The sequence below is a fragment of the Balaenoptera physalus genome, assembly GCF_965194825.1.
Source record: "Balaenoptera physalus genome assembly, chromosome: 11".
Taxonomy (NCBI): domain Eukaryota; kingdom Metazoa; phylum Chordata; class Mammalia; order Artiodactyla; family Balaenopteridae; genus Balaenoptera; species Balaenoptera physalus.
This window is the reverse complement of record NC_138896.1, coordinates 104,240,115-104,252,353: the sequence shown is the minus strand read 5'-3', so window position 1 is coordinate 104,252,353 and position 12,239 is coordinate 104,240,115. Positions and strand designations below refer to the sequence as shown.

Below are 12,239 nucleotides of genomic sequence, written 5' to 3'. Positions count from 1 at the left end.
GCCCTCTCTCTGGGGTCAAAATGCCGCTTAGCCTTCCAGAGCCAGCCCATATGGCAGCTCTGTGAGATTTCTCTGGCTCCTAGCTGGGATTAACCACATCTTCCTCTGTTCTCCCAAAGCCCTTTCTTTGGGCCTCTGTTATTGCCTTGCTCGATCCGCCCTGTGTTACATACCTAAGAACCTCAAAGTCCATGCCTGCTCCCCCAGACCCACCCCTGTCAGGGAACAGAGGTCACACGGCTCACCTTTGAGCGTCAGAAGCAACTTACCTTCCGAAAGAACAGCCTCTGAGCTAGAGCTCAGAGTCAGGATCTCATCTGACCTTCCCAGAAGGTGTCGTCAGCCCTTTCACGGGTGAGAACACTAAGACCCAGGGAGAAGTAACTTTCAGCCAGGAGCTGGGAGAGCCAGGGTGCAACTCAGAGATTCTGAGCTCACTTTCTATTACCCTACCCTGCCGGCATCAAGGAAGATGAGTGACTCCAGACCCAAATAGGGGAGGAAGCAGACAGGCAGACTAGCTGCGTGCCTCTCTCCTCAGCCCTCAGAGATCACCCAGATCTCTTACCACTCTGAAGTTTTGTTTCCTGCCCAAGCACTTTGGGACTAACCAGATTGTTTCCAAACACATTACATAATTGTGCACATATTTATTTAATGCCATCTCTTGAATATTAAACAATCGATAATTCGGAACAGAAACACGGGCGTCTAAACCCAGCAGCTTTTGACAGGCGTGGGTGGGGAAGGAGGTTGAGGAGAGCCATCTATGAGCCATTACGGGAAGAAGAGGTGACACCCCCCTCCTCCTCCCGAGATGGGTTGAAAGGCTTCCCAGGCTTATGGTTGGCAAAAACGTAGTGGAATTTTCACCATTGGGGTTCCACCTCTTTTATTATATAATAACAAAGATGCATTAGCTCTTCCCTAAAGGATGCTTGGAGCCAGGGCTTGGCCACCTGTTTATCTGTTTATGAGTGTTTACTGAGCATCCTCTATGTGCAGTCTCTGTTACACTCTGATTCACCCTTGGGGGTGCCTTCGAGTATCAAACACATGAGACCCGGTCCTCATACAGTTGACCAAATAAATACAGAAGATGGCTTCCGGGCACCGTAAGTTCTGTGAAGAAAACAAAACAGGGCTGCAGGGTGGGGAATGGCGGGCAGTCCCTGTGGAGGGGACTTCTGATCAGAGGTCCCGATGGGAGAAGCAGCCAGCCATGCAGAGGTCAGGGTGGTGAGGAGAGCATTCCAGGCGGATGGGGACGGGAGCAAGGAGCAAGTGGCCCTGGTGGGGTTGAGGAAGAGCGAAGAAGGCAGTGGGCTGGGGAGGGGTGAGTGAGGGCCCCATGTAGGCTACGCAGGCAGAGGGATACCCCTCTGCCAGGATTGTGGGGGCCGGACCGAGAGGGCCCCCGTGAGGAGTTGGAATTGCAGTCCGTGTGCAGCAGCAAAGCTGTTGGAGGGCTCTAGCAATCTGATGAATGTTAGGAAAACATCCCTCTGCAGCTGGGAGAGGACTGGGGGGTGGCAGGCATGCAGGGAAGGGCTGGGTCGAGGTTCTAGGGCTGGAGTGCTGGGGGTGGGCAGGGAGACTCCAGGGAAGACACAGGAGGGGCTGGCCGGGCCCCAAATGCTAATGGATCCGTCCAAGGTGATGGCGAGAGTTTCTCCCAGGGCAGCTGTGGAGGGCCTGGCCTGAGCCGGCAGGAATCACAGTAACTCTGATACTGATGATAATAGTAGTACCTAGGATTTACTAAGCACTTACGTGCTGTGAGCCAGACATTGGGCCGAGCCCCTCATCCTCATCACCAGCCTGTGATATATGTACATTCATTATCTCCATTTCACAGAAGAGGGAGGGGACCAAGGCACAGAGTGGTGAAGTGAAATGCCCAGGGTTGCTCAGCGAGTTAGTAGCAAAGGTGGGATTTGAACCTCGTCCATCTGACTCCACGCGTATGGCCCTCAGTCCATGCTGGCTGAATGAACTGATAACAATAACAGCAATAGCAATAATGAGAGCAGTCACTTAACTATGGCGCTGGCTATGTGCCAGGCCCTACTCTAAGCGCTTTAAAAAAACACTAATCGTTTAGCCTTCACAACAGCCCATGACACAGGCACGACCATTATCCCCATTTTACAGAAGGAGAAACTGAAGCATGGAGCTTACCCTAGCCAGGATTTGAAACCGGGAGTTCTGGCTCCAGAGTCCAGGCTTTTAGCAAAATGCAGTGTAAGTTGGGGGAAGTGGACCACCTACGATCTGACTTGGCGCCATCTGCATTTCCAAGTCTGGGGCCAGGCCTGCGGGTGGGGCAGGCCCTCCGGGAGCCTGTGGGAGACCACGAAGGGCTGAACTGTCCCCCACAGAGCCTGCTGGCTCCTCAGTGGCCAAAGCAGAGGGCCTCCCAGAGCCTGGCCCTCCTATAGCTACCAAGGTGAGCCAGTGCAGCCTGAGCAGAGAAAGTCCTTGACAACAGAATGGAGAAATCCCACCACTCTCTTTACCAACAGGAGCACACAGAGAGAAGTGAACCGAGAGGGGTTCATCAAGTCAGAGAACGTCCATGGGAAATGTTTACTCCAAGTCTATTCAGGAACAACCCCCAAACCAGTCCCAGTGGAACCTCTTTTAAGTAAAAACTACAGGCATCCTTCCCTATAAATAAATCCAATTGGCAGAGTTTCCACATCAGAGCAACATATTAGGCCGTCGTAGCTAAGGCCAGTTTTCAAGTAAGTCAGCCATCCTTCAGAGGTGGACGGTAATTCCCATCTGAGGGGCAGCGCTGGGGCTGGGGAACAATGCGTGCGAAAGTGCTGTGTGAAAGGTGAAAACTTGCACACATAAGGGCTTTTAAAGTATTTGCGGATTCGTAAATATCTCATCCTTTCCTTGCATCCTGCTCTCAATGAGAGAACAGAGAAAAACGTGGTCCCATGCCCTGGCCAGACTGCCCAAGAGTCTGCAATACCGGGGATGGAGCAGAGAGGCTGGGGCAATGCACCCCAAACCCCGGAAACTCCTCAAAACAGGTTCTGTCTTGGGAGGTGGGCGCGGCAGACGACCAAGCTCCACGGCTCTCCTGCCGGTTTCAGGTCCTGACCGTGCAATCCTTGGCAAGGCGTTTAAATTTCTGCCACTGCAGTTTTATGTCTTCCAAATGGGAGTAAGAAGCCCTCCCTCTTGAGACTGTTGGACGGGTTAAGTGGGAGGGGACATCTCAGGGCATGGTGTGTCACCTGCTGCTCAGTGGGTCTCTGCCCCCGGTGGCCCCAGTGGGAACGGTTGCCTCAGGTGTGAGGACCCCGGACCCCTTCCCACTGGAACCATATCAGTTTCTCTGAACCGTACAAACACTGGGAACACTTTGCCACCTGTGTTAGTTTGCTGGGGCTGTTGTGACGAAGCAGCACAAGCTGGGTGGCTTAAATCGGCAGACATTTAGTGTCTCACAGATCTGGAGACTGGAAGTCTGGCATCACGGGGTTGATTCCTTCTGAGGGCCGTGAGGGAGACTCTGTTTCCGGCCTCCCCTGCAGCTTCTAGTGGTTGGAAGTTTCATCATCCTTGGTGATCCTTGGCTCATGGGTGCATTACCCCATCCCCACCTTCACATCATCTTCCCTCTCTGCTTGTCTATCTCTGTGTCCAAATTTGCCCTTTATAAGGACACCAGTCCTGTAGGGTCAGAGTTCACCCTAATAACCCTCTCTTAACTTGCTTACCTCTGGAAAGACCCTATTTCCAAATAAGGTCATGTTCACAGGTACTGGGAGTTAGGACTTCAACATCCCTTTTGGGGGACACACAACACCCTCCTAATTGTTTGAAGCTGATTCTGAATGGGCTCCAGGTTCATTCACGACATTTCTGAAATAGACTCAAAGAATATTTTACATCATTTTCTAAAAGAACAATGTCCTCAAAATCACTGGCTCCTTAGCTTCCAGTAGATCCCTCATGAACACTTGGCCTTAACAAACCCCAGTCTGGCTCTCTCAGCCATTATCTTATATGAAGAGCAAGTGGGTTTGAACCCAAGCCCTTGGTCAGCCCTGACTGTGAGCTGGACTCCAGGAACATGGGAAGCCACGGTCCCAGCTGTTGATGCAGTCTCAGGGGAAGGCCACAGGACAGATAGGAGTGCACCTGGCTGTTGCTGGGCAGGTGGGTGCTGGGGCCACCAGGGTCCTTCCCAGCAGTGATCTTCGAGAGGTGAGGGGAAGAGGCTGCCTTCCCGGGAAGGAAGCCTTTGTCTCCTTGCAGGTGGACGTGAGTGCTCCCAGGACCACAAGAGAACCCTCACCTGCTCTTTCCGTGGTCAGATAACTAATCAGTCACTCAGCTGTCATTCTGGGATGAGACCCACTCCTGGGCCTCTGTCTACACAGGAAGTGCAGAGGAACCCCGAGCCCATCATCCCCATGGCACCCCCAGCCCGGGTCCCTGGAGAGTGAGGGGTCGGTAGTAGACCCCACCTTCTTGCCTGATCTCCATTCTTAAAATAAGCTCCCCCACCTTGACTATTGGAGGTGCCCACTTCACTTGAACCGAGAGCCAGGAATCCGTTTCCAAAGGCGCCGTGACCGGGTAGGAGTGCCCTGGACTCGGCACAAGCAGGCCTGGGCGCTGGGTCCAGTCCCAGCGCTGCCAGTCTGAGCTCTGTGATCCCAGGTGAATCTTGCACTTTTCCAGTCTCAGTTTCCCGTGTACAAAGTGGAGATGGTTCCTACCTCACGAGTGAGGGGCGTCTTTAAAGGGCTCGTGCAGTGCTGGGCACCCGGTCGGCATGCTCCCTCTTCTCTCTCTGGGCTTCAGTTTCCTCCCCTGCCAGCAAGGCTGTTGGACCCAACGGGCTCTGGCGAGCTCCATGTGGCTCTTGGGGTGTCCTCCAGGGAGTCCAGCGTCTGGCCGGGCCGAGGAAACCTCCCAGCCCATAGGCCTGCTCTGCCAGGAGCTCGCTGAGTGAGCTGGGGCAACTGCTCCCCACTGCTCACAGGCCTGGTGGCTCAGGGTGACCGTGGCGAGGTTCCTGGAGACTCTGACCTCATGCAGCCATCCAGAGGTCTGAGTTTGTGCCTCACCAGGTGCCCTAAATTCTCATACCCCATTCTTTTCTTGCCCATCTCAAAGGCTCTGAGAATGCCAATCAGATGCTGCCTACCCATCTCCAGGTACCCAGGCCACCTCTGGCATGCTGGAGGCAAAAGCATCTTCATGGGGACACCGCCCAGCGCCTCGCACATGCCATGTCCTGTGCTCGGCACCCGACAAGTACTTGTGCAGCTGAATGTATTACAGGATCCGCTCACCCAGATTGAAGTCCAGGGGGCAGAATGTTTTACCCCTTCTGGGGGAGGGAGGTAAATGTCCCAGGGACATTTCTATTCTCAGAGTGGAGCTGCAGTAGAAGAAGATGCATAACAGAAGTCACTAGTGCATTCATGGTGGGCTTGTGGGCAGGAAGGGTAGGGACGGGCTGCATTCAAGTCAGCCTTTCTCTGCGACTCTTGTGGAGTGAGGTCTGACCCTGAGCCTTGAGATGGTACTGTTGGTGCCTTTTCACTGTCTCTGGGGGAATTCTGCTCACCGCACTGCACCAAGGTGAGAATGAAACAAGAAAATATGTAAGAAGTAGAGTGGGCACATGGCGTGGTAGAGAGAGCATGGACGTTGGGTTCACACCTGGCCCTGCTGGGTGACCTTGAGCAAGTGACCTCCCCTCTCTGGGCCTTAGCTGGCTGATCTAGAAACAGGTCACAGTGTTGTCATGAGGACCAAAGGCGCTCCTGTAGGCCACGTGCCCACCTCAGCCTACTCCCTCCTCCACGCCCCCAACCCCACCAGCTGATTGCATGGCTAGGCCTTGCCCCCCTTTGCTGGACCCCTGGCATCATGTAGACAGGCCAGATGCCCAACCTCAGATGCCAAGAGCAGAATCCCCTGGGCCCGGCCTGGGAGGGGTCCTGCCCTCCGGGTCTTTCCTTTCACTTGGTCTATCTTCGCTGGGTGCTGGCAGCTGCAGTAGCAGAAGCCCTGTGCTCAGGCTTGGAAAGACCAGACAGTGTCAGTCACTCAGTGTGGGGCCCTTTCCTCTCTGTGCCTCAATTTGCCTGTCTATAGACTGGGCACAGCACCCCCTGCCTCAGGGGCTGGCATGGGGGCTACTGAGGTAACCAATACGCAAGGGCCTGGTAGGTAATTGCTCAAAACTATTTGCTGCGTCAGAGTCCAATGGGGTCAAAGGCCACTGGGGTCCCAGACATTCCTGAGCTCCCTCAGGCCTCACTCTCAGCCTTGGCCTACCTGGGGTTGAGGATGCCCCCTCCCCAGGGTCAGTGGGAGAACTAAGAAGGGACCTGCCTTCCCTTCACTAGGGAAGAACAGTAAAAACTTGTAGCATCTTATTGTTAGAAGGAACCAAAGAACTCCTCAACAACCCCACCCAATGACTGGTAACTTTTTAATTTCTTGCTGGTTACCTCCAGGGACAGGGACCTCACTACCTGTTGCGTGACCAAGAGCAGAGATGGCACCCAGTTCACACACCTTGTGCGCAGGCATTTTATGCATGTATAAACCCAGTGCTCCTTACTCAGGGCATTATGACTTTACACACAATTTTAACCACATGAGTTATCTGATTTCTTTAGCTTAATTGAAGACCCTGCTCGGGTTTCACCTCCCCTGAAATCATCCCCAAGAGAACTTCCATCCCCATGAAAATTAACCACTCACCCTCTGTCCCTGCAGCTCTTCAGATATGTCTCTGTTGTAGAATGTATCCTATTGTGTTTTACTTGGCTGTTCAGTTACATCTCTCTCACTAGATCCTAACTCCCTAGAAGGAGTGGGACAGTGGAAAGAGCTTGCTTGGACCTTAACTCAAATAGGTCTGACCTTCATGCCCTCTTCCCTCCTGGCTGTGTGACCCAGAGGAAATGACCTAACCTCTCTGAGCGCATGGATCAACGTCAGAGTCTTCATGATCCTCTCGCCCTCCTTGAGCAGAGTCCAAGTCTTCTTACCCCTGAGTCCCTAGTCCCTGACCCACAGTGGGTGCTGAGCACTTGTTGAGGAGAGGAAGCGCAAGGAGGCCATGGGTACAAGTTATGAGGTGGCAGGGGAGGGAGTTTTTCTGCTGGAAGAGCATGCAGTGCTGAAGCCAAGAGACAAAACAGTCAGGAAAATAAGATGCACAGGCCAGACACATGCAGCAGTCTGGGGCTACTTAGGGAAGGGGCAGCAGAGGGAAACACATCACCACCCAGGAGCCACCCCAGGCAAACTGCCAGCACTGTGGTCCCTGAACCAACTTTGTTCAACAGGAACGTGTTCGTCTAGTACCTGTGTGACTTAAACTGCCTTTTAAAGAGCAAAAGGCTGAGAAGCAAAGGAAATCGCTAAGTTGACTAAATAATATGTTTGCGACATAGATGTTCTACTGTTTGTCAAATAGGAGCCATTGTGATCAGCAAAATATCAATTCATGTAAAAGTAAAAAACATAGTCAAGGGCGAGTTCCTTACACCTGAAATGTTTAAAGTAAAACAAACGTCAGCACGCAAAGGGGAAGATTATAGGAGCTGGGAAGTCACTCGTGTGGAACGGCTCCTTCTCCAGAGATGCTGGAGAAAGTCTGTCTCTCCGTTCGACAGGAAACAGGCATGTTTTCTTCCTGTTCTCTGTCAGTGGACAGAAGGGAATGGGGCACGCTATAAGGGAACAAGCAAGGAGTGTCATGGGGCCACGAGACAGGATGAGTGGGGGACTGTGTCACCTTTTTTCCCTTTAGTCTAGAGAGGCTTCCTGGAGGAGGCGAGATCCAGGCTGTTTGGTCCAGGCCCTCCCCACTGCCCCTGACCTGGCCTCTCCCCAGTGCTCACACTCACGTGGCTGCTTCATTGGAAGCCTCTATGCTGGGGTCTGGCCAGATGCACATGTGGCGGCTGCCCTTTCCTGATGTTCCCAGGGCCACTCTATACCAGTGACTTGTACAGGGAGTCCTAAGAACAAAAGGACTTCCAGGTAGCCAGGATTGGAGCCAGGGCACCGCTGATAGGATCAGAAGCCTCAAGTGAACGATAGCCCAGGAGGAAGCCAGGGCCACAGAGAAGCGCCCACCACCCGCACTGCTTTTGGCAGTGGCACTGTTTTGCCGAGCACAGGCGCTGTGGAGGCCGGCCGTGCTCCCCCGCCCCTCCCCACCCTGGCCTCCCCTTCGCTGGTCCCAAGACCAGAGAGGGAGGCAGCCCTGCTGGCAGCTGGACCAGGCACCGTGGCCACCTCACAGGGTATAGCCACAGGCTGCAGACTTCCGTGGTCACTGTCGGTGCTGAAGCCAAGAGGTCAGAGTGGGGGTTTGTGTCCGTGGCCTGGGATGCAGCGGGGACACCGGGGGATTCGCCACCATCTCCAGCCCAGGTATGGGTGCGTGGTTCACCGGCATAGCCTGCAGCCCTGGACTGGCTGGGCCCCTCGGGGGCCTGGGACTCCAGCGCAGGGGGGGCACTGAGATGGAAGCAACTTAGTGCAAGGGGAGAGACAGCAAGCCTATGAGTGCTGGGCCGGGAGGGAGGCTGGAGGGCAGGCATGCCCTTTGGAAGTTGATGAGGAGCCCCACGGGGTCAGTCTCTGGCCCTCACTCAGCTCTCTGGGCACCCTTCCTGCGCAGGGCTGCTAACGTGAGCGAGAGAGTGAGATAGCCCAGGTTCAAATCCAGACCCCTGTGTGACTTTGCACATTTACCTCTGCTCTCTGGGCCTCAGTTTCCCACCCTGTAAAATGGGAGTGGTGATAGTGGGACCTGTTTCTTAAGGCTGTTATGAAGATCAAGTAAGATGGTAGATGCAGCTCCGTAGCTCTGAGCATCTCCACTGCCCCCTGCTACTCCCTGAACGAGGGACCCACCTTCAGAAGGTGCCTGATCAGCGCTGGAAGGAAAATTAAGAGACTCTTTAGGCTATCTGCCTATTTCACAGGTGCGACTGCAAAGGAGATGCTCTAGGTTATGGCCTCAGACTTCAAATCAGACACACCGGGGTTTGAACCCTGTGTCTGCAGACTTTTCAGCTGGAAGCCTCAGACAAGTTCTTGACCCTCTGACCCCCATTTTTTCATGTGTGAAGTGGAGATAATTATAGGATCTACTTCATGGGATACTTGCGAGGATGAAATCATGTCTCACACATAAAAGGTTTATCCTGTACTTCATACTTAAATCGGGAGCCACTATCACCACCACCGTCATCACTATTGTTACTATTATTGTTGTTGTCATTGTTGTTGATGCTGATGTTTTGAGGAAAGGGAGACTCAGAGAGGGAAAGGGACCTGCCAGCAGTCACACAGCAAGTCAGAGGGCAAGACAGGGTCCAGCCCCGACCTCCTAACCCCAAGTCCCTGTTCTTTCTGCTTCCCTCACCATCTCATTGAACCTCATTGGTCTTCGCCGCCCCTCAGCACATCCTGCCTAGAGCTTGGTTTCCACTTGCAAGAGGTCACCCTAAAGCGTATGAGACCTGTCTTTTACTGACCTCGTTGCTTCTGGGCACAGATTTGGGGGCACCACACAGGGGAAGCTGGCATCCCCCAAGATGCTGGGCCAGCAGAGAGCTGGGGGAGGCTATCTTCTCCCCATGATTTCCTCAGTGCCCCTCCAAAAGCCCACAGCTTCCCACTGTGCCCAGGGATCCTTGGCCAGGGAGAACCCTGAGGGGGGCAGGATACAGCTTTTGAGGGCAGAACTCCTTGTTTTCCAAGAGGCTCCTTAGGAAGGGAAGGATTGGGACCTCAGCTTCCACCAAGGTTTCCTTGGATGTTGGGGACAGATCTGGGGTCACCCTCAGGGGTCTCCTGGTTCCTTAGCTGATCTGGGCCACCTCTGAAGGCTTGCCTCTGTCTCTCCACCTTCTAGCCATCTGAGCTTGGGCCTTCCCTGGCAGGGAGGGACGGAGACACAAGAGGAGGCTGAGGAGGGAGAGGAGAGAGAGGATGGAGTTTGCTTTAAGGAGAAAGAAGAGTTATATACTTGTTTTAATAATATAAATATTACATGAGCAAGGATAATTATTATGATTTCTGTTTATTGAACACTTACTATGCACCAGGCACTGTGCTAAGAACTTTATATATGTTATTTCAATTCATCTTGACCATAGCCTAATCAGGTAGAAAATATCATGATACCCATTTTACAGATGAGTAAACTAGAAGAGACTTATTTATATACCATGTGGTAAGTACAGATGCCAAGCAGATGAAATAAAGGATGGATTCTGAGTGGGATAATAGGGAGTGCTGGGGACTGTGGCAAATTGGAGAGAGTCATTTCAGTTGTTTTTTTGTTGAGGCATGATACACATACATGTAAAGAGCACTCATCTCAAATGTACCATCTGATGATTTTTACACATATTTACACCACCCAGATCAAAGTACGTATAGAATATTTCTAGTACCCCAAACATTCCTTGTGAGGCATACAAATTTAATTTTTTTTAAAAATTCTGCAAAACTGTCACAGCCAAGAGGCACCTAAGGAAGCATGATGACTAAATATAATCTGGTATCCTGGATGGGATCCTGGAACAGAAAAAGGACTTTAGGTAAAAACTAAAGAAATGTGAATCAAGTATGGACTTTAGTTAATATTAGCATATCAGTATTGATTCATTAACTGTGAAAAATGCACCATCGTAATGTAAGCTGTTAGTAATAAAGGGAACTGGATGTGGGGTAGGTGGGAACTCTCTGTACTATTCTTAGCAAATTTTTTGTAAATCTAAAACTGTTCTAAAACAAAAAGTCTATTTAAAAAAAAAAAAAAAGCACTCTTCAGATATTCAAGCAAAATATATCCATGGGCAGGGTCTGGCCTTTGAGCTGCCAGTTTGTGACCTCCAGTGGTCTAATGCCCTTATTTTACGGATGAGGAAACTGAGTCCCCCGAAGGGGAAGGCACTCGTCAGGGCGCCACAGTAGGTCAGTGGCAGAGCCAGGACTGAAAGGCTGGTCAGTGCTCAGCTGTAAAGGATGGGGTTTGGGGCGTGGGTTCAGGGCTGCCAGGGTCTCCCTGAATCCTGAGTGCCTTGCTGAGGAAGCTGCCAGGTGCCACTGGCTTCCCTCTGCTGCTTCCCCCTGAGCTCTCCAGGGCTGTCGGTTGGAAACCAGTTCTCCCGCTGGCCTCGGCCCCAAAGGGAGTGGTCATGGGCAGTTCCTGTTCTGGGAGCAGGGTGTCGCCTTCCCACTCCCCCCCCCCTGCCCCCCGCCGCCAGCCTCGATACACCTGGTACATGTCCCCATGGCCAGCATGGGGTCTGAGTTGAGTGTTGGATGGATGGGTGAGTGAAGAAATGAAGGGGGGAAGAAATGAATGGAAAGCGTGGATGGTTGAGAGAGGGTGGGGGGAATAAAGGGTGCCAGGAGTGCAGACTCTGCAGCCAGATGGCCTGGGCCTGCCACCTCCAGCCACAGGACCTTGGACAAGTCAACCTCTCTGTGCCTCAAATTCCTCATCTGAAAGTGGAGATAATGGTAGCTCCTGTGCCTTACAGGAGTGTGGAGAGGATTAAAGGAGTTGATTGACATGAGGGAGGGAAGTAATAAATATAGGCCAGGAGGGAAGGAGAAATGGAGGAGGGGTGATGATTTCGTTTTCGTATTGGGACATGGAAACCTGGATGAAGCCACAGGACTGGCCACTGACCCAGAAAAGGGGTTGGGCAGCTTCACACAGTGGTTAGAGCACAGATTCGGGAGCCAAGCTGCCAGGAATCAAATTCCAAGGCCACCACTTACTAGCCACGTGGCCTTGGGCAAGTGAGTTAACCTCTGTGTGCGCCAGTGTCTTCTCTGTAAGATAGGTGTGATAACAACAGCACTCGCTTCACGAGGTTGTTATGAGAATTAAGTAGTTGTTTGGTATGTGTGTAGTCCCTGGGACTATACCTGGTATGTTTAAAACAACCTCTGGCATATAACAAGTATTTGTTAAATAACTGGGAGAGCTTTTATACCAGAAACCCACTCCTCTCTCCGGAAGGCACTGACTCTCGCCAGAGATCGAGGGCCAGGCGTTATAAATTCTCTTACCTCCTGAATCCAGGCAGGAAACTGCCCTTCGCAAAGCCAGACGGGATGAGGGCCGAACTGCTGACCAGTTGCCCATGTATATGGCCTCACCCACTCCAGCCAACCCCGGGGTGAGCAGCATTTCTCATATT

General features: G+C 52.4%; 1 protein-coding gene across 9 annotated transcripts in view; it reads left to right on the top strand.

Annotated features, from left to right (window-relative positions):
- ATP2B2 (ATPase plasma membrane Ca2+ transporting 2) overlaps nucleotides 1–12,239 on the top strand; it is a 354,644-nt gene that overhangs the window by 160,466 nt on the left and 181,939 nt on the right. The gene's annotated exons all lie outside the window — the stretch shown is intronic.